The sequence below is a fragment of the Pan troglodytes genome, chromosome 2, assembly GCF_028858775.2.
Source record: "Pan troglodytes isolate AG18354 chromosome 2, NHGRI_mPanTro3-v2.0_pri, whole genome shotgun sequence".
Lineage (NCBI taxonomy): Eukaryota > Metazoa > Chordata > Mammalia > Primates > Hominidae > Pan > Pan troglodytes.
The window spans coordinates 32158669-32183880 of record NC_086015.1 but is presented as its reverse complement, the minus strand read 5'-3'; the positions used below and the strand labels follow the sequence as shown (position 1 = coordinate 32183880).

The following is a 25212-nucleotide window of genomic DNA, read 5'->3' as shown; positions in this document are numbered from 1 at the left end:
CCCACTTTGGCGGCACTTGAGAAGCCCTTCAGCCCACCGCTGCACTGTGGGAGCCCGTTTCTGGGCTGGCCAAGGCCGGAGCCGGCTCCCTCAGCTTGCAGGGAGGTGTGGAGGGAGACGCGTGAGCGGGAACTGGGGCTGCGCGCTGGCGCTTGCGGGCCAGCTGGAGTTCCGGGTGGGCGTGGGCTTGGCGGGTCCCGCACTCGGAGCCGCCAGCCGGCCCTGCCGGCCCCGGACAATAAGGGGCTTAGCACCCGGGCCAGCGGCTGCGGACGGTGTACTGGGTCCCCCAGCAGTACCAGCCCACCGGCGCTGCCCTCGACTTCTCGCCGGGCCTTAGCTGCCTTCCCGCCGGGCAGGGCTCGGGACCTGCAGCCCGCCATGCCTGAGCCTCCTACCCCCTCCGTGGGCTCCTGTGCGGCGGAGCGTCGCCGATGAGCGCCGCCCCCTGCTCCACGGCGCCCAGTCCCATCGACTACCCAAGGGCTGAGGAGTGCGGGCGCACGGCGCGGGACTGGCAGGCAGCTCCACCTGCACGCCCCAGTGGGGGATCCACTGGGTGAAGCCAGCTGGGCTCCTGAGTCTGGTGGGGACGTGGAGAACCTTTATGTCTGGCTCAGGGATTGTAAATACACCAATCAGCACCCTGTGTCTAGCTTAGGGTTTGTGAATGCACCAATGGACACTCTGTATCTAGCTACTCTGGTGGGGCCTTGGAGAACCTTTATATCTAGCTCGGGGATTGTAAATACACCAATGGGCACTCTGTATCTAGCTCAAGATTTGTAAACACACCAATCAGCACCCTGTGTCTAGCTCAGGGTTTGTGAATGCACCAATCCACACTGTATCTAGCCAATCTAGTGGGGATGTGGAGAACCTTTGTGTGGACACACTGTATCTAGCTAATCTGGTGGGGACGTGGAGAACCTTTGTGTCTAGCTCAGGGATTGTAAAGGCACCAATCAGCGCCCTGTCAAAACAGACCACTGGGTTCTACCAATCAGCAGGACGTGGGTGGGGCCAGATAAGAGAATAAAAGCAGGCTGCCCCAGCCAGCAGTGGCAACCCACTCCGGTCCCCTTCCACGCTGTGGACGATTTGTTCTTTTGCTCTTTGCAATAAATCTTGCTACTGCTCACTCTTTGGGTCCACACTGCCTTTATGAGCTGTAACACTCACCCCTAAGGTCTGCAGCTTCACTCCTGAAGCCAGCGAGACCACGAGCCCAGCGGAGGAACGAACAACTCCAGAGGCGCCGCCCTAAGAGCTGTTAACACTCACCGCGAAGGTCTACAGCTTCACCCCTGAGCCAGCGAGACCACAAACCTACCAGAAGGGGAACACATCTGAACATCAGAAGGAGCAAACTCCGGACACGCCGCCTTTAAGAACTGTAACACTCACCGCGAGTGCCCGTGGCTTCATTCTTGAAGTCAGTGAGACCAAGAACCCACCAATTCCGGACACAAAACTTTCAAGGTTAGTTCTAGCCCTGAGGTGCTATGAAATTCAAAATCCCAATTAAAATCAGTAGTAATTCAATTTTGTAAAATGGAGATAATAATAGTACCTGTTGATGTGAAGAAAAAATTGATTCATTTAAAACAGTGTCTGGCACGTATGAAGCACTACATAAATATTGGTATTACCTAACTATGCAAACTGAAATTTCAGGTGTTAAGAAAAGAGAAGGAACTACATTATAGTTGCCCAACTCTATGAGATTTTAAATGTAGGTTGAGTGAGGTGGAGTGTGTGAAGAATGAGGAAGCAGCGCAATTTAAAGTAAAAATAAAATGGCAGGCTAGAGAGTGCAAAAAGAAAAAAAAATGGCTAACTAAATTGTATTCCCTAGTGAATCCAGTTCAAACGGACAAGGCAGAATGAGTGCATAATAGAATAAATGAAACACACTTTGAAAATCTCTGGGAATTCTGAGATGTCTTAGGCTACTCTTGATGGAGCTGAAAATTGTAGCGAGGAGAACTCTGGACCCATGTTGTATTATCAAAGGACGGGGAACCACTTTATTCAAGCTAAACACTTAGTGCTATCACACTGATGTGACAAAGACTGACACTCAAGCACAGATATGGGGCCATTTTAGTCAAGATAAATACTCCATTGTGTTATAGTCTGGATTGAAATTTGTTAAGGCAGAAAGGCATTGTTTGAAGTTAGCCTGGAATGACAATTTTTCTTACAGGAAGGACTGTACTACTAACTAGTAGGTAGGGCTTAGTTAAAAATCATTTGAGTTTACACTGTCTTGGGTGGGGTTTCCCCAGATACAGGCACCGAGACAAGGGTCTGAGTGTAGGTAGCTTATTTGGGAGGTGATCCCGGGAAGCACTAGCGCTATCAGCAGATGAAGTCAGACAGAGAAGGGAAAGCAGCAAGTGAAATGTGTGCTAACGAGCAGATTGTTGCCATGGACAACTGGAGCCCAGGTCTACTGGAGACCTCTAAGAGATGGTACAGAAACTTCCTTAGGTATTTATATCCAGTACCCATCTGTCATTGGCTGAGGGCCGCTTGGAAGAGATGAAGTCAACACCTGTGGACTAAACTTGCTCTTCCAGTTAGTGAAGGCCCTCATATTGTGCGTGAGGTAGGAGCTGTGGCATGTATAGGATGGAGAGTGCCAAGAGAACATGGGCATTTGCTATATGCATCTTAAACTTAACATTCTTGGCATCTACTGTGTATACTGACATGTATATATTATGATTTACATGTCATGGTCAATTATCTCTTGCTTATCCAATGATATCACTCTAATAATTTTCTCCTCTCTTCTGCAGCTTCAAATTTTTTTCTTTGAACTGAATTTGTCTTTGCATCAGTACCAAAACATGCTCTTCTGTTTTCCCCATCATTTCATTTATCCTTCTAGTTGATGCCTGATTTCCCTCTTTCCCTTCATAGCAAACTCATTGAAAAAATACTCAACATCTATCATTATTTTTATATGTTTTTAGTCAATGTCTATAATTTGTTCTTTCTGAAATCAGTTAGGAATGTATTTTTGCTCCATTTACTCCAGAAATAGATAATGTCATGATCAGTAACCTTTGTGTTAAGCCCAATGATTAACTCTCAGTTCTTATTTTACTTGATTTATCAACAGTATTTGACACAGTTGTACATTCTCTCCTTTGTGCACATCTTTTCCCCCATGCTTGACATTACAGTCTCTTAGTTTTCCTCACACATGACTGCTCCTTATATGTTTCTTTTGCTGAACCTCTGCTGGTCCCTCCTCATTTCTTTGACTTCCAGATGTTGGAGTTCTTTAACCTCTTTTTTCTTTCTGCTACACTTTGGTGCTATCAACTGGTCTAATGCTTTCAAATATCACCTTTATGCTGATGACTTTCAAATTTATATCTTCAGCCAGACTTCTGTTTATAACTTCATTTCATTACAGTGGTTCTTACTTCAGGACAATTATGTCCCTCACCCCTGAACCTGGGGGATACTTAGGGATGCCTGGAGCCTTTTTGGCTGTCACAACTGGAGGATGGGGGGAAAGGTGCTACTTGCATCTAGTGGGCATAGGGCAAAGATGTCACTAAACATCTAACAATGCACAGGACGACACTCAACAACAAAAAATTACCTGGCCCAATGCCGATAGTGCTGAGGTTCATTCTCATATATACAAGTGAGCATTTAACATCTCCATATGGACATCTAATGGATATTTCAAACTTAACATATCCAAACTTATCTCTGACTATTTCTCAAACCTACCCTTTCTACACCCTTTCCCAGCTCAACTGATGCCACTTCTACCCTTCCAGTTGCTCAAGCCAAAAAAGGTGGAGTCATCTTTGGCAACTCTCTTTTTCTCACACGTTTGCCACCTCCTCCACCAACAACCAGTCTACCAGCAAACTCTGCTGCTCAGTCTAGAAATCCCATCACCTTTACTGTTATCATTCAGGTTTACCCAACATCATCCATTGCCTAAATTATTGCCTTTACTTCCTAAACATTTCCCTGCTCCCTCTTTGGTCCCCTGTAGACTATCTCAACCCAGCAGCCAGTGATGCATTTAAAAATACATGTCAAGTCATATCATACTTCTGCTCAAAACCTTTCAATGGCTTCCTGTGTCATTTAGAGTAAAAGTCAATGTCTTTTCAATGACCTAAATGCCCTATTTGATCTCCATTCCCCTTTTACAGATTGTAACTCCATTACTGTTACCCTTGCTCAGCCACACCAGATGTGCTACCATCTCTGGGCTGTTGCACTTGCTATTTGGTCTTCCTGGATTGTTCTTCCTACATATTTCTCGTGGCTCCTTTATTACCTCCTTGCAGGACTTTACTCAGATGTCTTCTTCTCAGATAATACTTCCCTGGCCAACTAATTTAAAATTGTACCTCTTTCCTCACCCCAATGCACCCTATGCTCCTTCCTTGTATGACATTTTTTCTTTGACTGTATTGATCAGTTTCCAATGTGTTATATAGTTTACCTATTTTTCTTGTTTACTGCCTGTCTCCCTCTGCTAGAACATCAATTCTATGAGATTAGGTGGCTTGTTTTGTTCACTCCTGCATTCACAGTTCCTATAATACTTCCTGATCTAAAGTAAGCCTTCAATAAATATGTGTTGAGTAAATGAATAACGAATAATTGTTAAGTTAAAAACAAATGGGCCTTGCTTGTATGACTAGTATATACTAAATTTTTTCAACTCAGGAAAAAGTCAACTGGAGCAAGATTTTAAATGATTAAAATGCTTAACTCCAACATCACTACATACTTCTTCACATTTTTAGTTGCTAGTGGCTTTGTAGACATTAGGTAATATGTAAATAAATGGAAAGGCTGATAGGAAGACAGTGGTAAAAATATATTTTTTTTAATTGGTGTGTATTGAGTTAGGGTTTTAGGGAGAAAATGGCACTGTGTTAGTTATCTATTGTTGTGTAAAAAATTACCACAAATTTAGCACCTTAAAACAATATGCATTTAGTATCTCACAGTTTCTGTGAATCAGGGAATCTGGGTACATTTTTGGCAGCTCCTCTCTTTGAGTCTTATTAGTGTTGCAATCAAAGTATTGATGAGGCTGTGTTTTTATCTGGAGAGTCAACTGGGAAAGAATTGCTTTCAAGTTCAGTCACATTGTTGGCACATTTTATTTACTTGTGGCTGCAGGACTGAGGTCCAGCATCTTGCTGGCTGTTGGCTAGAGGTTGCCTTGTACTTCTGGAGGCTGCCTACAGCTCCTTGACATATGGCCACGTCTCCAAACATGGTCACTTACTTCATCAAGTCAGCAAGTCCATCACTAGAATGATTCTGTTAGCAAGACAGAGTCTTGCACAACACAATAAAACTATGGAAGTGAAATCTCATCATCTTTGCCACATTCTGTGGGTTAGAAGCAAGTCACAAGTCCTCCCTCACTCAAGAGGATGAGATTACACCAAGGCAAATACTAGGAGATGGAGATCATTGAGGTCCAACTTACATCTGTCTACCACCGGCATACATACAAAAGATTGAGGAGAGTTTAATTAAGGGCCTACTTACAAAGGTATGGGCAAGATTAAGGCAAGTCAAGGAATCTTGAAACACCCTAGGACTAGCAACAACAGGGAGCCTTTATCACACCCGGGGTTTGGAGAGAGGGCTAGGGGATGGAATATTTATCCTATAACTATAGGAGAGGGTTGGCTGCCCAATAGGAGATGCAGTTTTGATAAGGGAACATTGCCACTGCCAACTTGCAGCTTGGCAGAGCGGACCCAGGGGCATAGTCTAACCAGCAGTTTTTTTTGGGGACTCCTGGATGTTCTCAAGACCTCTGATAACTATTTTCAAAAATATCTTTATACTAATACTGAGATGTTATTTGCCTTATTTTCTCTAATGTTCTCATGAGAGTACGGTGGAGTTTTCCAGGGACCACATGATGTAATATTGCAACGGATTGAATGCAGAAGTAGATATGAAAATCCTGCTGTTTTATATTAAGCTAGGTATTAAGAAGATTTGCAAAAACATAAAACAATGCCAATTTAATTGCTATTATGTGGGAAAATAGAGTTACTTTTCATATAAACATGTTATATTAATGTACAATGAGTTTGTTTTTTAAAATAAATTACATCAATGTAAATTTTTCTGTTTTAATTTCTCATATGGTAAAATCAATAGATATAATTTTTGTCTTAGTTTCTCTTATCAATGAACATAATTTTTAAGGGTATTAATAAGTTCTGAGGCCACAGTCTTTCAATTATGCTGCTATAATCTCAACCTTCTTCCACTTTCTAATTTACTGCTAGTAGTTCCCATCTGCCGGACAGAAGTGGAAGGCAGAAGAGGAGCTAGCTAACCTGGTTGATGTATCCATAAATGTCAGCTTCCTGCAGCACAGGGTAGAGTGGATGAGGTACAGAGTGGATGCTGAGGGGCAAACACAGAACATCTAGCAGAGATAATCTTTGTGCTGTATTGGGCTTAATCCATAATCTTTAAAATTCCTATGAGAATATACTACTAAATACTTTTATCATCTATTTTCTCATGTCATCAGGATTGCATAGTAAAACTGAGCAAACAGCTTGTCAGGTCCCTCCTTTTTGGTACTTCGGCCTTGCCATTAATATTTAATAAAATTCATAGGTTGTATAAAGAAAGGTAGTGATTTTCAGACTTTAATAAAACAAAAGGTAAGTCTGTCAGTTTTAATCCAACACACTCCAGGAGCACAAAGTTTCCAGTCAATGGAATTCCCGTGTCATGTATCTGAACTACTTGGCAACCTCGACAGATCTTTTCCATTTATTGATGAGGCCCATAAGTGCCCCCAGGAAAGAGTCCTGGACTCTAACCCAGCACTTTGAGTCTCCCTCTGGATTTTATTTCCTGTCTATTCAAAGATTAATTATTCCTTTTTCTCAGTTATGACTTTCCTTTTGAAAACCTCCATCTTTATCTCTCTACTTGCTTCATACAAATTAGTTTCTGGGTCAGCTCAACACCATTCCAGTATTCATTCTTGACTCTTAAAACTGTAGGACTTGGAAATGAAGCCTTATTCAGAGCCCCACAGCCCCACCTGCTAGGCATGAGAGTTTAATGACATGGAATGGTCATATCACCAGGCCTGGATAAAAGACTCATCAAGAAACTTTGACTTTTGTTATTTTTAGTTTGTGATCCCCAAAAAAACTGTTGATGAGGTTTAGAAATACCTTGAAATTGGGAAAGGAGATGTAAGGATATTGACCATTTCTTCTCATAAAAAAGTAATTGACTTACTGATACATAGTTCTGTCTCTTCTGAGATAGTTAATATATGTCAGCTTCTAGGGCCTGATTAGCTCTGAGAACAATAATAATAAAGAATTTCTGTGTCTATACCATTGAACAGAGTTTTCCTTTTCCTTTTTTTTTTTTTGAGACAAAGTTTTGCTCTTGTTGCCCAGGCTAGAGTGCAATGGTGCAATCTCAGTTCACTGCAACCTCCGCCTCATGGGTTCAAGGGATTCTCCTGCCTCAGCCTTCCAAGTAGCTGGGATTATAGGCGTGTGCCACCATGTCTGGCTAATTTTGTATTTTTAGTAGAGATGGGGTTTCTCCATGTTGATCAGGCCGGTCTTGAACTCCTGACCTCAAGTGATCCACCCACCTTGGCCTCCCAAAGTGCTGGGATTACAGGCGTGAGCCACTGTGCCTGGCCTCAGAGTTTGCCTTTTCAATTCCAGGACTCGCTGAGTATTAGCCTGCCAACCTTTTCTACCCAACCCATCAAGCCTTGTACATTTATATGAGCTTATTTTAATTTGGAATTTGTTACTGTTTTCAAGTCTGCTTTTTTCTAACTTGTTGGCTTTGATGATATAATATTCTGTTTTTTGCATCTTAGAGGATAGGGATGTTTGCCTAAGTGAATGCTAGGTCATGAGTCAAAGAAGATGTACCATAGTCTAATGTGGGAGAAGAAATATGTATCACACCTTTTCTAATAGTGTCAGAATTCTGCATCTGAATTGGAAATCAACTGAAACTTGATAGGAACAAACATAAAACAGAGATTGTAGAAGGATTAGCTTTCTGTGACAAAGTGGTAAAGTCTCAGGTAGTTGAAAATAGTACTTTGTAGGTGCTGCTAGATGCACCTCTCAGAGAATGGAGCTCAGAGCTTTCAACACAGTTCTCTGTCAATGAGAATTTGCTCACACCAACCAAGCACAGATTAAAGTGTGCTTTCCTTGCTATTTGTAAGTTTCTGTAGTCATTGGCTTTAGATTTTTCCATGGTCTTCATAGTCTCTTTTGATTATTTCTATCTTGTATTTTTTTTTTTTTTTTTTTTAGACAGCATCTCAATTTATCGCCCAGGCTGGAGTGCAGTGGCATGAACTCCACTCATTGCAAACTCTGCCTCCTGGGTTCAAGTGATTCTCTCACCTCAGCCTCCAGAGTAGCTGGGACTACAGGTGTGCACCATCATGCCCAGCTAATTTTTTTGTGTGTGTTTTTTTTGTAGAGATGGGGTTTCACCATGTTGGCCAGGTTGGTCTCCAACTCCTGACCTCAGGCGATCCACCTGCCTCAGCTTCCCAAAGTGCTGGGATTACAGGCATGAGCCACCATGTCCAGCCACTATCTTGTATTGTTCATTCTAATACTCTCAGGATCTGAATCTGGCCTTGCCCCAACTCTGCTTTTGCCCCCAAAACTTAGTTCTCATGTCCCATCAAGGCTTTTTTTTGTCTTGTGTTGATTCATTATTTAGACCTTGGTACAAATAATTCATGGTTAACTGGTTCCATCATAAGTCTGCAGTAGAAAAGTAGGTTTATAAACAGACTTTTGGTGATAAATCTAGCTTTTAACCCAGTGTTCTCACACCTGGCAATTAATAGGTATTCCACAAATATTTGTTGAATGAGTGAATAAATAAATGAATAAAAACTAGTCTTTATGCTCTCATAATGTGCTAACAAACAATTATTTTTAGCAATAATTATACATTTTAATAAAATGCTTAGCCATATTGCCTTGAAAAGAGAGCATAAATGTGTATAAGTGGATATTTTTAATATGTTTGTAAATAAAGTAGAGCATATGCAAAGTAGAACGACATTAGGTAACACAGCCATTTGCAATTCAATGCAAAGAAAAGGTGTTATCAGATTTAATGAACAAATGATAAACATTCAGTACACTTTAAGTAAATCTCACAGGCTCATAAATAATATGGTAAAATCTACTTTTAAATTGTATAAGTAATATTGTACTTTGCATTTAAGAGATGCTTAGGTCAACTGATTCATTTTTTTGCTCAACACTCAGGAATGCGTACTTGCCAATGTCAAGATTCACAGTTTTTATGGCATAAGTTTGATCACAAGAAGAAAAATAAGTATAGTTTTATATTTTGGCTCTGTTTTTCTCTCAGCTACAAAATAATTTCTCCCATAGGAATGGGAGTCAAAACTTCTCTTATTTCACATTTTCCTGCAGTTAGGCTATTGCAAATGGGTTTCCAAATGGCTGCCATTTTTTCTGTACCCATGGCAGACATTACTGCCATTTTTTTCTCCTACTGAGGATGAACTTACCAACAGATTTCCACGGAGCTGTTCAGTTGATCTTATTTGACCTCCTCAACTTAGACTATTGCTTACCTGAGGAGAAAAATAGTTTACCAAGCACCACTATCCACCTCATGTTATATTTTTAATAAAAGTGACTTTTCTCTCTCTGAGGGCTGTTTTACCAATATCAGGGTTTTCATAGTGGCCTTCTGAAGAGTTTTCTTTCTTTAGCATGGCTTATTCCCTAATATTTTTGTCTGGGGTCAGAAGTCATTCTTGGCTCCTTTGAAGCCTAGATGGAGGTATCCACATGTGGAAGACAGCAGCAGAAATAGCATCTCAGCTGCAACCAGAGTTTTATCTGGGCCTATGCATGTGTCCACTTTCCTTTTTCTTGCTCCACAATGTAATCCTAGGCTCTAACTTGCCAGTGATTCTCTTGGATGCAAGCCTCCCAAGGGCTCTGGCCCCATTGTTCCTGTCCACTTCTGAATGTCCAGTTCCTAAATGTGCACTGGAATACAGTATGTGCTCAGTGAATGATAGTTGAAGGAAGGGAGGAAAGAAATAAGACAGGTTGTGAGATTCTCCAAGCTTGATGCCTACTTTTTTGGAGTCTGTGCATTTTAGCTTTGTTTATCATTATTATTTGTTGACCATTATTCCCTATTTTCTCCTCCTGCCCATGGTCTGTTTGTCCTGATGTCTGTTTGACCCCTTTTGGCTCTTGATTTCTGCTTCAGTGGCCACATCCAGCTTCTACACAGCCTAAGGATTGTGAAGTTTTTTTCTCTACTTATAAATGTATTAATTAGATGCTTACTGCCTGAAATAACAAAAAACCCTGACTTGACTGATCAGAAGCATGAGAGTTATTTCACATAACAAGAATTCTAAAGAAAGGGCAGCTCCAGGTTCAGTGTAACTAGAGCTCCGGCTCTTCTTGGGTATTCTCATGGCTCTGCCCCTACCACTGTGTTGGCTCTGTCCTCCCAATACCTCTTTTCATTGTTGCAAGATGGCTGCAACAGTTTTAGCATCTCATCTAGACATGACAAAATCCAGAGGCTGAAAATAAACTGGTGTTTTCTATGTCTCCAGAGTCCTATAGCTGACTTTCCTGCATGTGTCTCATTGGTCATAACAGAGCTGCCTGCTCATGCCTAGAAAAATAAGAAATCATTATCAATTTAGATCACTCAGGACCCTTTCCAGAGATGGGACTGGGCCAACCTTTCTTAAAGTCTATGGCACTGCAGAGGAGGATAGGAACTTCACAAAATTGAAGTCATATAAATAAGGAAGAAGGGAATAGCTGTTAAGAAGATAATGGTCTTAGTTTGAATTATGCCAGAGGCAAATTCTTAAACAATGTACAGTTGACCCTCAAACAACAAGGGGTTTAGGAGTGCCAATTCCCCCATGCAATAAAAGAACCCATGTCTAATATTTAACTTCCCCAAAACTTAACTAATAGCCTACTGTTGACCCGAAGCCTTATCGATGACTAAACAGTAAGTTAACACATATTTTGTATATCACATGTATTATATACTGTATTCTTACAATAAAGTAAGCTAGAGAAAAAAGAATGTTATTAAGAAAATCATAAAGAAAATGTATTTTCTATTCATTAAGTGGAAGTGGATCATCATAAAGATCTTCATTCTCATTGTCTTATCTCTGAGTAGGCTGAGGCAGAGGAGGAGCAGGAGGAATTGTTCTTGCTGTCTCAAGAGTGGCAGAGGTGGAAGAGGTAGAGGAAGCGGAATGGGAAACAGGAGAGGCAGGCATACTCAATATAACATCATAATTTCTGTCTGACTTTTCTGCTATTTTATTTCTCTAAAAGTTTCTATATGGTACAAACCTTTTTTCCACCATTTTCTTTAGTTTCAGTGCCTGTATCAAAGAAGGGGTTCATGTTGTAAAAGAAGTCGAAAGCAGTCTTGAATAATTGGAACTCTTCTGCTGGATTACCTAATGTCCATTTGTTTCCTGCACTGCTTCTTCTATATCTTCTTCCACATCATGTGGCGTTTGTTCGGAAGCACTCATCTCCATCAAGTCATCATCTGTTAATTCCTCTAATGTGGTGTCTATTAGCTCTTGAATTTCTCCAAGATCCATATTTTGAAATCCTTCACTCCCTACCATTTTTTGGGGGCCATATCCAGAATCTCTTTCATGATTTCCTTGAGTATCTCTGTCACAAATCTTGTGAAGACATGCACAACATCTAGACACAATTTTCTCCAGCAGGAATTTATTGTTTCAAACTTGATGGCTTTCACAACTTTTTCTATAACTACAATAGCATCTTCAATGGTTAATCTCTGCAGACTTTCAGGATGTTCTCTATATTGGGGGGTTCTCTTTCATAATGCTGACCGCAGACCTTAATCCTTTCCATAGAGTACTCTGTGTAATGAACTTTAAAGATCTTTATGACTTCCTGATTTAGAGGCTGACTTACAGATGTTGCATTTGGGAAGAAGTAGACCACTTCAACTCCCTTGGTGTTGACTCATAGGATTATGGGTTACCAGGGGCATTGTCCAATATCAAAAGTACTTTAAAAGGCAGTCTCTTACTGTCAAGGTACTTCCAGACTTCAGGGACAAAGCATCAATAGAACCAATCCGGAAGAAGTGTTCTGATTGTCCAGGACTTCTTGTTGTACAATCAAAAGATTGGCAACTTGTGTTTATCTTTTCTCTTCAAGGCTCTGGGATTAGCAGCTCTATAGATAAGGGAGTTCTGATGATAAACCTGACTGCAATTGCACAAAACACTAGAGTTAGCCTATCCTTTCCTGCCTTAAATCCTGGTGCTCACTTCTCTTCCTGACTAAGAAATGTCCTTTGTGGCACTTTTCCCCCAGAATAAGGCACTTTCATCTGCATTAAAAACCTGTTCAGGCAGATATCCTTTTTTCTCAATTTTCTTAATGGCATATAGTCCTAGAACTTGTCTGCTGCTGCTCCTCCTACTATCTTGACATTTTTAAAGACAAACCTCTTTCTAAAATTATCAGACAATCCTTTGCTGGCATTAAATTCTCTCACTTTAGATCCTTCACCTTCCTTTTGCTCTAAGTTGTCATATAATGACTCCTCTTTTCCTCTTCTTCTTTTTTTGAGACAAGGTCTCGCTTCATCACTCAGGCTGGGGTACAGTGGTACAATCACAGCTAACTGCAGCCTTGACTTCCCAGGCGTAAGCGATCCTCCCACCTAAGCCTCTTGATTAGCTGGAACTACAGGTGTACAGCACTACACCTGGCTAATTTTTAAAAATTTTTGTAGAGGTGGGGGTTGCTGGCCAGGCTGGTCTGAACTCCTGGGCTCAAATGATCTTCCTGCCTCTGCCTCCCAAAGCGCTGGGATTACAGGCCTGAGCCATCATGCCCAGCCAACCATGTTTTGTTGTATTATGTTTGAGTCTGTAGGTATGCCTTTTGAATAGCAATCCTCACCCATATAAAGCTGCATTTTCAATATGAGATAAAGTATTTCACACAAAAAGTGCAAAGTTTTCACACCTGCTGGCATAGCTGCAGAGACAGCTTCCCTAATTTCTTTTCCTTTTCTGTTTTTTTTTTTTAAACAATGATTTTTACACTATATTCATATATCTCAAAATGGCAGGCAACCACAGCTGCAGATCTCAATCTATGGTACATATCAAACAATTCAACTTTTCCTTGTTAATGTCATGACTTTTCTCTGTTTGTTGGGAGCACTTCCAACATCACTAGTGGTAGCTTTTTTGGGTCCCCTGGTGTTTTTCAAGGTTTACGAAATTGCACTAAACACAATGAAAAATATGTGAGAACTGCAAGAGATCACTCTTTACTGCAAAATGAAATTTACTGGAGAGATGAACTGCTCATGCGGCAATGATTAGCCTCACATGTGATATGGTTTGGCTGTGTCCCCACTGTAGTTCCCATAATCCCCACGTGTCGTGGGAGGGACCTGGTGGGAAGTGATTGGATCATGGGGGTATTTTCCCTCATGCTGTTCTTGTGATAGTGAGTTCTCATGAGATTTGATGGTTTTATAAGTGCTTGGTATTTTCTCCTGCATTCATTCTCCTTCCTGCTGCCTTGTGAAGAAGGTGCCTTGCTTCCCCTTTACCTTCCACCATGATTGTAAGTTTCCTGAGGCCTCCCCATCCATGTGGAACTGAGACTCAATTAAACCTCTTTCCTTTATAAATTACCCAGTTTCAGGTATTTCTTCATAGCAGCATGAGAATGGACTAATACACATGGAATTTTAAGCAAATACAACACTTGAGCTTACCATAATAGCAACAGGAGGTGGCTATAACATTTTTAAAGTAGTACAATATGTACTATAGTTAATTTTATGCAGTTATGATTTAATATTGCATCATCACACTTGTTTACATTTCTCTTGACAGTGAATAGTTCCATGTGTAATCTGTGTTTGTGTGCATATGTTTTAATAACTTTTAATTTTTATAATAGATTTGTGTTCATTTTATGATAGCAAATGATAAAATAGACATACCTGACTTTCTTAAATTTTTCAATATTTCTAGGCCATGCAGTTCATTGCAAGTTTTTTCAAATTGTCTCAAATCTCCAAAAGGTTTTCTAATATATTGAAAAAAGCCTGCATATAAGTGGACCCCACATTGTTAAAACCTGTTTTGTTCAAGGATCAACTGTATAGGTGGTTTATTTAGGGGATGAAACTAGGAAATTCTGGGTATGTAGGGAAGTGAGAGAAGAAAAGGAAGGCAGCTAAAAAAAGGTACATTATAAATCAAGTTGCAAGAATGGGCAACGGAAGCTTAATGCAGCTGGGAACACTGCAAGTCAGGGTAGACATTTCTTAGAGTTGCTGGAAGTCAGTGCAGACATTTTCCAACCAAGTTGCAAAGAAAATGGAGCATTTATCTGCCAACTCCCATCTAGCGTTGGCTGAGGGGTGCTCCCAGTGGTGTTAACCCCCAGCACTTCTAGTCTACGCTACACACAGGCTTAAAGAAAGCCTTCTGGCAGAGAGTCACAGGTGCTTTCAGTGAATGAGTGCCTATAGGATATGGGCAGAACACTGTCAGCATCTGCTATAGCAAACAGCAGGCTTTGCTACAAAGAGGAACTATTTAAATTTGTAATTTCATCTTCAGACTTTTAGAACAACAATGCCAGCCCCCAGACTAATATAAAATAAATGTAATCTTCATCATACCATGTGCCTTATAAACACGAACAGTTGTTCCAACAGGGCAACAGAGATTTTCAGAATGAGTTCCATGTTTGTGATTGCCCTTGAGATTCAAATGTCAACTTTGAGAACAAGTGGTGGCAGTGGTAGCCCTGTGGGGAGGTCTGCATCAAATTCATCTCCATTTTTAATTCCTTTTTATAATGTTGTATATATATTTTTTAACAAGGTAGATGCTTTTAAAAAATATTTTTAAAACAGAATGTCCTAAGTAATTCTAAAAATGTTTTTTTCTTCACTAGAAAAGTTTAAACAGAATGTTTTTTGGGGGTTAGGGGACATCAACTAACGTAAAATAAAGATGATTTATTTCAGCATTGTTATGGATTGAATTTTCTCCTGCCCCCTAATTCATATATTGAAGTCCTAACTCCCAGTACTTCCAAATAAGATGTAACCTTATTTGGAAATAGGGTCATTGCAGATGTAATTTATTAAGGTAAAATGAGGTCATACCGAGTAAAGTGGGCCCATAATTCAATATGACTGGTGTCCATTTGAAAATAATTCCATTTGAAGAGACAGACACAAACACAGGGAGAAAATCATGTGAACATGAAAACAAAGATTGGGGCAATGCATGTATAAGCCAATGGATGCCAAAGATGCAAACCACCAGGAGTTAGGAAAGAGGCACCGAACAGATCCTTTCTCACAGCCCTCAGAAGGAACCAACTCTGCCAACACCTTGATCTTAGACTTCTAGCCTCCAGAACTATGAGACAATAAATTTAGTTGTTTAAGCCACTTCGTTTGTGGTACTTTGTTATGGCAGCTCTAGAAAACTAATATAAGTGTCTGTAATATCTTCATGGTGACTTACTAGAGCTAGTACATTTTTCTGAGAAAGGAGGCCCCTTGAGGTGTTGATGATTGTGGTCTAGTCTCTTGGCACCAGTGGTAAATCACACAGATTTGGGTTGCCCTATCCTAGTTGTAACAGTAAAGGAGACCATGCGAATGTATATTTCATCAACAGTCAGCCCTGTCTAGATTTTTCAGGACAAAAAATTCATATGGCCTGAAAAACATTATTGTAGTGATCGCTGGAGACCTTCAATAATTTTCTTCTTTCCTTATTATGAAACTGTATAAAAGTTTCCTTTGGTGTACCTGATTTTGACAATAGCAAATTGAATATTCAGAATGGTTAAGAAATTTGCCTAAGGTTAAAAAGCTTCTAACCAGTCAGGACACACATCTGGCTCTGTCTTTCTCCAATGACTGTGCTCTTTTTATTTTAAGTCTCCTGCCTTTTTATCTAGTGGTAGTTTTCTCTTTAAAATCTGACACTGATTTCTGTTTCATTAAAGCCAGTTATAGGCATCAGCTATTGTAAGAGGCATTCTTACAGGATATAGGAGAATAGAGAAAGTAAACTCCAAAATTATTTCCAAATTCCAAGATTCTGGAGTTCTGTGAGAAATCAAAAAAGTTATTTGGGTATCTGGGCCTTAAACAGAATTAATGAAAGTGTAAGCTCTTAGCCTTGTCCTTCCTCCTTACAGAACGTTTTCAAATTGTAGCCAAAGCAACTTTTCTTTCTTTTTTTTTTATTGTACTTTAAATTCTAGGGTACATGTGCACAACGTGCATGCTTGTTACATATGTATACATGTGCCATGTTGGTGTGCTGCACCCATTAACTCGACATTTACATTAGGTATATCTCCTAATGCTATCCCTTCCCCCTCCCCCCACCCCACAACAGGCCCCAATGTGTAATGTTCCTCTTCCTGTGTCCAAGTGTTCTCATTGTTCAATTCCTACCTGTGAGTGAGAATACGCAGTGTTTGTTTTTTTTGTCCTTGTGATAGTTTGCAGAGAATGATGGCTTCCAGCTTCATCCATGTCTCTACAAAGGACATGAATTCATCCTTTTTTATGGCTGCATAGTATTCCATGGTGTATATGTGACACATTTTCTTAATCCAGTCTATCATTGATGGACATTTGGGTTTGTTCCAAGTCTTTACTATTGTGAATAGTGCTGCAATAAACATACGTGTGCATGTGTCTTTATAGCAGCATGATTTGTAATCCTTTGGGTATATACCCAGTAATGGGATGGCTGAGTCAAGTGATATTTCTAGTTCTAGATCCTTGAGGAATCACCACCATGTAATCATGTCATCTGCAAACAGGGACAATTTGACTTCCTCTTTTCCTAATTGAATACCCTTTATTTCTTTCTCCTGCCTGATTGCCCTGGCCAGAACTTCCAACACTATGTTGAATAGGAGTGGTGAGAGAGGGCATCCCTGTCTTGTGCCAGTTTTCAAAGGGAATGCTTCCAGTTTTTGCCCATTCAGTATGATATTGGCTGTGGGTTAGTCATAAATAGCTCTTATTATTTTGAGATACGTCCCATCAATACCTAATTTATTGAGAGTTTTTAGCATGAAGCGCTGTTGAATTTTGTCAAAGGCCTTTTCTTCATCTATTGAGATAATCATGTGGTTTTTGTTTTTGGTTCTGTTTCTATGCTGGATTACGTTTATTGATTTGTGTATGTTGAACCAGCCTTGCATCCCAGGGATAAAGCCCACTTGATCATTGTGGATAAGCTTTTTGATGTGCTTCTGGATTCGGTTTGCCAGTATTTTATTTAGGATTTTTGCATCAATGTTCATCAGGGATATTGGTCTAAAATTCTCATTTTTTGTTGTGTCTCTGCCAGACTTTGGTATCAGGATGATGTTGGCCCCATAAAATGAGTTAGGGAGGATTCCCTCTTTGTCTATTGATTGGAATAGTTTCAGAAGGAATGGTACCAGCTCCTCGTTGTACCTCTGGTAGAATTTGGCTGTGAATCCATCTAGTCCTGGACATTTTTTTTGGTTGGTAAGCTATTAATTATTGTCTCAATTTCAGAGCCTGTTATTGGTCTATTCAGGGATTCCACTTCTTCCTGGTTTAGTCTTGGGAGGGTGTATGTGTACAGGAATTTATCCATTTCTTCTAGATTTTCTAGTTTATTTGCGTAGAGGTATTTATAGTATTCCCTGATAGTAGTTTGTATTTCTGTGGGATCGGTAGTGATATGCCCTTTATCATTTTTTATTGTGTCTATTGTATTCTTCTCTCTTTGCTTCTTTATTAGTCTTGCTAGTGGTCTATCAATTTTGTTGATCTTTTCAAAAAACTAGCTCCTGGATTCATTGATTTTTTGAAGGGTGTTTTGTGTCTCTATCTCCTTCAGTTCTGCTCTGATCTTAGTTATTTCTTGCCTTCTGCTAGCTTTTGAATATGTTTGCTCTTGCTTCTCTAGTTCTTTTAATTGTGATGTCAGCATGTCAATTTTAGATCTTTCATGCTTTCTCTTGTGCGCATTTAGTGCTATAAATTTCCCTCTACACACTGCTTTAAATGTGTCCCAGAGATTCTGGTATGTTGTGTCTTTGTTCTCATTTTGGTTTCAAAGAACATCTTTATTTCTGCCTTCATTTCGTTATGTACTCAGTAGTCATTCAGGAGCAGGTTGTTCAGTTTCCATGTAGTTGAGTGGTTTTGAGTGAGTTTTTTGGTGTACCTGAAAGTGACTGGGAGAATGGAACCAAGTTGGAAAACACTCTGCAGGATATTTTCCAGGAGAACTTCCCCAACCTAGCAAGGCAGGCCAACATTCAAATTCAGGAAATACAGAGAACACCACAAAGATACTCCTTGAGAAGAGCAACTCCAAGACATATAATTGTCAGATTCACCAAAGATGAAATGAAGGAAAAAATATTAAGGGCAGCCAGAGAGAAAGGTCAGGTTACCCACAAAGGGAAGCCCATCAGACTAACAGCGGATCTCTGAGCAGAAACTCTACAAGCCAGAAGAGAGTGGGGTCCAATATTTAACATTCTTAAAGAAAAGAATTTTCAACCCAGAATTTCATATCCAGCCAAACTAAGCTTCATAAGTGAAGGAGAAATAAAATCCTCTACAGACAAGCAAATGCTGAGAGATTTTGTCACCACCAGGCCTGCCCTACAAGAGCTCCTGAAGGAAGCACTAAACATGGAAAGGAACAACTGGCACCAGCCACTGCAAAAACATGCCAAATTGTAAAGACCATCAATGCTAGGAAGAAACTGCATCGAATAATGAGCAAAATAACCAGCTAACATCATAATGACAGGATCAAATTCACACATAACAATATTAAACTCAAATGTAAATGGGCTAAATGCTCCAATTAAAAGACACAGACTGGCAAATTGGATAAAGAGTCAAGACCCATCAGTGTGCTGTATTCAGGAGACCAATCTCATGTGCAGAGAAACACATAGGCTCAAAAGAAAGGGATGGAGGAAGATCTACCAAGCAAATGGAAAACAAAAAAAGGCAGGGGTTGCAATCCTAGTCTCTGATAAAACAGACTTTAAACCAACAAAGATCAAAAGAGACAAAGAAGGCCATTACATAATGGTAAAGGGATCAATTCAACAAGAAGAGCCAACTATCCTAAATATATATACACCCAATACAGGAGCACCCAGATTCATAAAGCAAGTCCTTAGAGACCTACAAAGAGACTTAGATTCCCACACAATAATAATAGTAGACTTTAACCACGCACTGTCAACATTAGATCAATGAGACAGAAAGTTAACAAGGATATCCAGGAATTGAACTCAGCTCTGCACCAAGTGGACCTAATAGACATCTACAGAACTCTCCACCCTAAATCAACAAAAGGTACATTTTTCTCAGCACCACATCACACTTATTCAAAAATTGACCACATAGTTGGAAGTAAAGCACTCCTCAGAAAATGTAAAAGAACAGAAATTATAAGAAACTGTCTCTCAGACCACAGTGCAATCAAACTAGAACTCAGGATTAAGAAACTCACTCAAAACCAACCAAAGCAACTTTTCTAAGGTGTGAATCAGATCATATTGTTGTCTTGCTTAAAACCCTCCAGTGACTTTCATCAGAACTGCAATGTCTAAGCTCTTTGCCATACCTTATAAACTTCTGAGTAAAGCACAGGCTTTCTTAACTAAACAGAGCTAAAGAATGGTAACTGGGATAATCTTGGGCAAGTGAGATGGTTAGCTGGTCTTTCTTTAAGGTTCTACCTGATCTGTCCTTTAGCTATTTCTCTGACATCAACTCCCTTACACCTCCTTTCATTCACTGTCTTTGGCCACATTGGCCTAATTTCTGGGCTTTGAACACACACTTGCTTTGATCCCCCCTTTGTTTGCCCTTGCTGTTGCTTCTGCGTTGAATGCTCTCTCGAGACCTTCACATGCCTCCCTCTTTCTCAGTTGTTCAGATCTCAATTCAAATATTTCTTCCACTAGAGAGGTCATTCTTGACCACGGGAGCTAAAATGTGCCCCTTCACTCATTCTTCTTCATAGAATTTGATTTCTTCTTCTTCTTAACACTTGCTAGATATTTATTTGTATTTTCTATGATTTTTTTTTGTCTGGATCCCTCCACTAATAGATAAGTTCCTTGAGGACAGAGACTGTCTTGTTCACTGTGAGGTACATAGTAGTTTCATAAATGTTGGTTTGCTGGCTGCTTCTAAATAAAAGTAGCTATTAAAATAATTTTCATGTCTGTAAAAACAGAGATGCTTTTTCATGGAACACCAACATCTGGCCCCTGTCCATCTCTCCATCTCCTCATTTCTCACCACTTATGACCTAGCTCCTGACATCTCTGACCTCCTTACATGCTGATGTCCACATTTATGGGCTTTTTCTCCATGAATGCATTTTTCCTTGTCCTTGTCCTGGACCCACACCTCCATTGGAATTTCTTCACTTCTCTAGACAATGGTCCCATGATATCCTATATTTCTAGTATCATAACACCCATTGCACATTATAATCATTATCTGGTTGTTTCATTTCTGTTAAACTATCAGCTCCATAAGAAAAGGGCCATGTCTTTTTGGTCTGCTTCTATGTTTTGAAACCTGGGATGCTACCATCAAATAGTACTTGCTTAGTGAATGAATGAATCCACAAATGTGCAGATCTCTCAGTATATTTGCTTCACTCCAGCATGCTCTTTAATTTTTACATCTTTGCATTTATCCTGAAAATATAACCATTCTACATACCAGGTATCAGCACAGGATTTATCACTACCTCGTGATTCATTCTCAATTTCTAGATGTTACGATATCCTGCTGTCCACAGCATCAGTGCTAAGCTAAAAATCTTCAGCCTCTTATTAGCTCTCAACATCTAATGAGTCACCACATGTGGTACTTGTTTAAAACTGTCTTGCTTTTTTCCAGGTCCTGGTGCCAGATATCTGTGCTCTTGTCCCTTTAACAGAGTCTCCTTATTGCCATCATTGTGGTCAAAGTTGGTGAATGCACCTGCTGTCAGATTTTAGTGGATCTCATGGTGTGCAATCAGCTGTTGTTTGAGCTCTCTAATTTCAGTGTTAGAATATTGGTAGATTGAATTCAGCCTGGCACAGTGAATTCTTATGGCACAGAGAGACTTATATGTGGTTCTAGAAGCAGCCTAGACAACTTGAGTTGTCTTTGAGTTAGTGTGATGCCAAAACCAAGATCATAGGCATAAATGAATGCTTAACCTCAACTAGCTATACCCTAAAAGGTAATCAGAAGTGGATTTTAAATAGTGAAAACTTTTATTACTCTTTCTTCATTTGTATTAAAAATAGGACTCCTAATTCTTTAAGGATATTTGTATATACACAGAGATCATCTATCATCATTCCCAGGAGAAGCAGTATAAAAAGAGCTCTGGACCAGGGCTACGTGAGGTCACATCTCAGTTTCCACAATGCTGGTTATATGGTATAGAGTGTCAGTTTCCTTGATTGCAAAATGCACATAACAGTAGTAGATACCCTATCAGGTTGTTGTGCAGGTGACATGCTTAGTAAGTAAGCACTATTTTTGTCATCATCATCATCAACATCATCATCATCATCATCACCATCATCATTCCATTCTAGTTATTATGCAGTTGATAAGGAAAGAGAAATTAAAAGTTCATCTAGTGATTTTGTGTGTGTGTGTCAAAACAAATAAAATTTTAATTACTACCAAAATTATACTTGGGTTTTGCCTAGGACAAATCACTTTCAGGAAAGGGAGAAATTATCAAAGTAACTCTTCATGCTTTAAAGCTGTTTAAAAAGATATTATGGTAGATTGTCCTGTCATAATTGATGAGCCTGTACTATTTTACTAACCTGTCACCCTTCTTTAGTGCCCTGCTTTGGCAGACCACAATCAACATGATTTATTGCAGTTGCTTATAGGTCTTTAGCATGAACTAAACATTGTTCTGAATACTTTCCCTTTAAAAAACACAGAAATAACGTATGCTAGTTGTACTAAATTTAAAGAATACAAGAGATTAAATAAAAATTATAACCCAAGTCAAACAATAATTTTTTTTAAAAACCTTTATTCATTCCAATCCTAATCCCCAGTAATCACCACTAATACCAGTTTGGAGTATATGGAGCATATCCTTTTTGATCACTCTCTCTCTCTCTCTCTCTCTCAATATCTATTTGTGTGTGTATACCCATGCACATGCATACATGTGTATACACATATATATATCATATGTATTATATACACATGCAGTAATTTTGCTTTTTAGAAAAACCAAATGTAATCAGACTATGAATATTGTTCAATAACTTGCTTTTTGCACTTAAAAATACATCCAGAACAAGTTTCTATTTATCAAAAAATATACAAATGTCTTATTCCTTTAAAAAAATGGCTCTGCTATTTTCTATTGCATGTTTAGGAGACTGTTATGTTAGTGATCCCTAAAGAATCACACCTCCTGGTAACGATGCCTATATGTAGTTGAGGTTGCTCTGATGCTGATGCTGCATCAGCATACACTGATGCTGAGGTTGGCCATGTTACTTGCTTTGACTGATGGGATAGCAAAACTTGATAAGAACTTCTATGTCAGGGCTTATCTTCTTGGAATGCTCTCTCTTGAAAGTCATCTGCCATGTGAGAAGTCTGACTATTGTGAGATGATGTGTGGAAGCTCAACTAGGCTGATATGGTTTTGATATTTGTTCCACCCAAATCTTATGGTAAAATATAATCTCCAATGTTGGAGATGGGACCTGGTGCGAGGTGTTGGGTCTGTGGGGACAGATGCCTCATGGCTTGGTGCTGTCCTCCCAATAGTAAGTGAATTATTGCAAGATCTAGTTGTTTAAAAGTGTGTGGCATGTGAAGTGCCTGCTCCCGTTTCACCATCTGCCATGAGTTAAACTCCTGGGGTCTCCCCAGAAGCTGAGCAAATGCTGATGCCATGCTTGTACAACTTGCAGAACCATGAGCCAATTAAATCTATTTTCTTTATAAATTACCCAGTCTTATGTATTTGTTTATAGCAGTGCAAAGAATGGCCTAATACAAGGTCATGTGGAGAAGCATTGAGGCACCAGACATGAATGAGTGAAGGCTTTTGGAAATTCCAGCATGGGCCAGTCACCAGCTGTTGTGGCATGCGATTGGCCATAGTCAATACTACATAGAAAGGAAGAACTGTCTATATTCCCAACCCACAGAATTGTTGTGTTAAGCCATAAGTTTTGGAGTGTTATTAGACAGTAACAGATGACTGAAACACATAGATACAATATAATTCATTTTTCTAGTGTCTTATTAATATATAAATTAGTACTTTTTCTGCTATTTTAAACAAGATTTAATCATCATTCCTTTATAGATATGTTTGCACACTCATGCCTGTATTTCTATAACATAGAATCTCCCTGGTGAGATTACCAGGTAATTGAGAATGTGGATTTAACATACTGATAGTGTCATAATGTCTTCCTAAGGTCTATTTCAATTTATACTTATACCAATACTTGATTACATTGCTTATTTCTCTACATCCTTGCCAATACTCTGTTATTAAGCTTCTATATTTTTAGAAGCTCTATTTTAACGAGAATTCTTTGATTAGTGGTATTAAATATCTTTATATGAGTTTAACACCTACTTTTCTCTCTTCTGGGACCATTTTTAATTGGGTTGTTTGCTTTTCTCACTATTGATTTTAAGAAGCATTTATGTATTAAGAATATTAGCGCTTTGAGATAAGTATGCAAAATATTTTCTTCCAATATATTGATATATAAACCACATATTTTTGGTTATGGTGTCTTTCAATTTACAAAGATAAAAAATAACAAAATTTTATAAAGTCAGGAATTAGAGTTTTCCTTCATGTTTTTTACATTTTTTGGCAAAGTTTTTAATGATTTTTCCTATAATAAGATTTAAAAATTATTTTAGTATATTTTCTTTTAGAACATTAACAGTTCAAAAAATAGGTTTAAATATTTATTTAGCTGGAGGTTGTTTTTGTAAAGGTTATATTATTATTTTTCCAAGTGGATAACCAATTGTCCCCAAACTATTTATTGAATAATTTGCCATTTTCCTGCTTTCTTAAAATGCTATTAAGACCCTGAAACTTACCTAGATTGTTTTCAGACACTATTTCTTCCATTGATTTTTTTTTCTGTTCATACATTAGCATGGTTCTTGAAATTATCATGAGTCTTTCTTTAGCATAGCGATGTTAATTGTTCAGCCCACTCCAAAATTTGAAATAGTTAAATCCTATATGTCAAACAGCAGGGTTATATATATATATGTGTGTGTGTGTGTGTGTGTGTGTGTGTGTGTGTGTGTATATATATATCTGTCTATCTGTCTAATCTATCAGATTAGTGTTTTTGCCACTTTAATGGCAAAAAGCCGCAATTACATTTGGACCAACAAAATACTAATGCATACTTAGACATTTTGTAAAAGAAATACATACAAATCATATTTCATCTTGGAAGTATAAAAAGAAGCTCTAGTAGCAAAACAAACAATACCTGAAAGAAATAATAAAGATTAACCTGACAAAATATTTCTGTGATGTCCATAAAATAGTCTTCAATTTTATTTTCTGAGGGATCTAAATCCTTCTCTTTCTGCTTTCCCAAACTCCCTAGCCCTTAAAAGCTAATGAGTACCACATAAAACTGAAGGAAAAAGAAGACTGTTGAGAAGATTAAAGTCGGCTGGGGAGGAAGGATGCTAATAATTTATTTTCTAAACTCTGATTATAAGCCTGTTTAGGTTAATTGATAAAATAATAGTATCTATAACAGCCTAAGATACACTGGAGGGCTTTTTAAAAAATATTTTTCAGGAGTGACAGAAGAGAGAAGATTGTTAACTCCTCTTGAGTCTAAACTGGGCATAGTCTTTAAAATACCTCAATTAATTTTTAAAGGCATTTTGTTTTTACTTTGTCAGTTCAAATGGATGGAGGCTGGTATGTTCACATTTAGTCCTGTTTAGTTTTACACAAATAAAATC

General features: G+C 39.0%; 1 long non-coding RNA gene across 2 annotated transcripts in view; it reads left to right on the top strand.

The window, feature by feature from the left end:
• Positions 1 to 1224: 1224 nt before the first annotated feature.
• LOC129143605 (uncharacterized) overlaps positions 1225 to 25212 on the top strand; it is a 115212-nt gene continuing 91224 nt past the window's right edge. Inside the window, exon 1 of one of the 2 annotated variants that reach the window (XR_010155542.1) lies at positions 1225 to 1482. This is a non-coding gene — a long non-coding RNA (uncharacterized LOC129143605). The remainder of the gene's footprint in view (positions 1483 to 25212) is intronic. The other variant, XR_010155543.1, reaches the window with a different exon arrangement.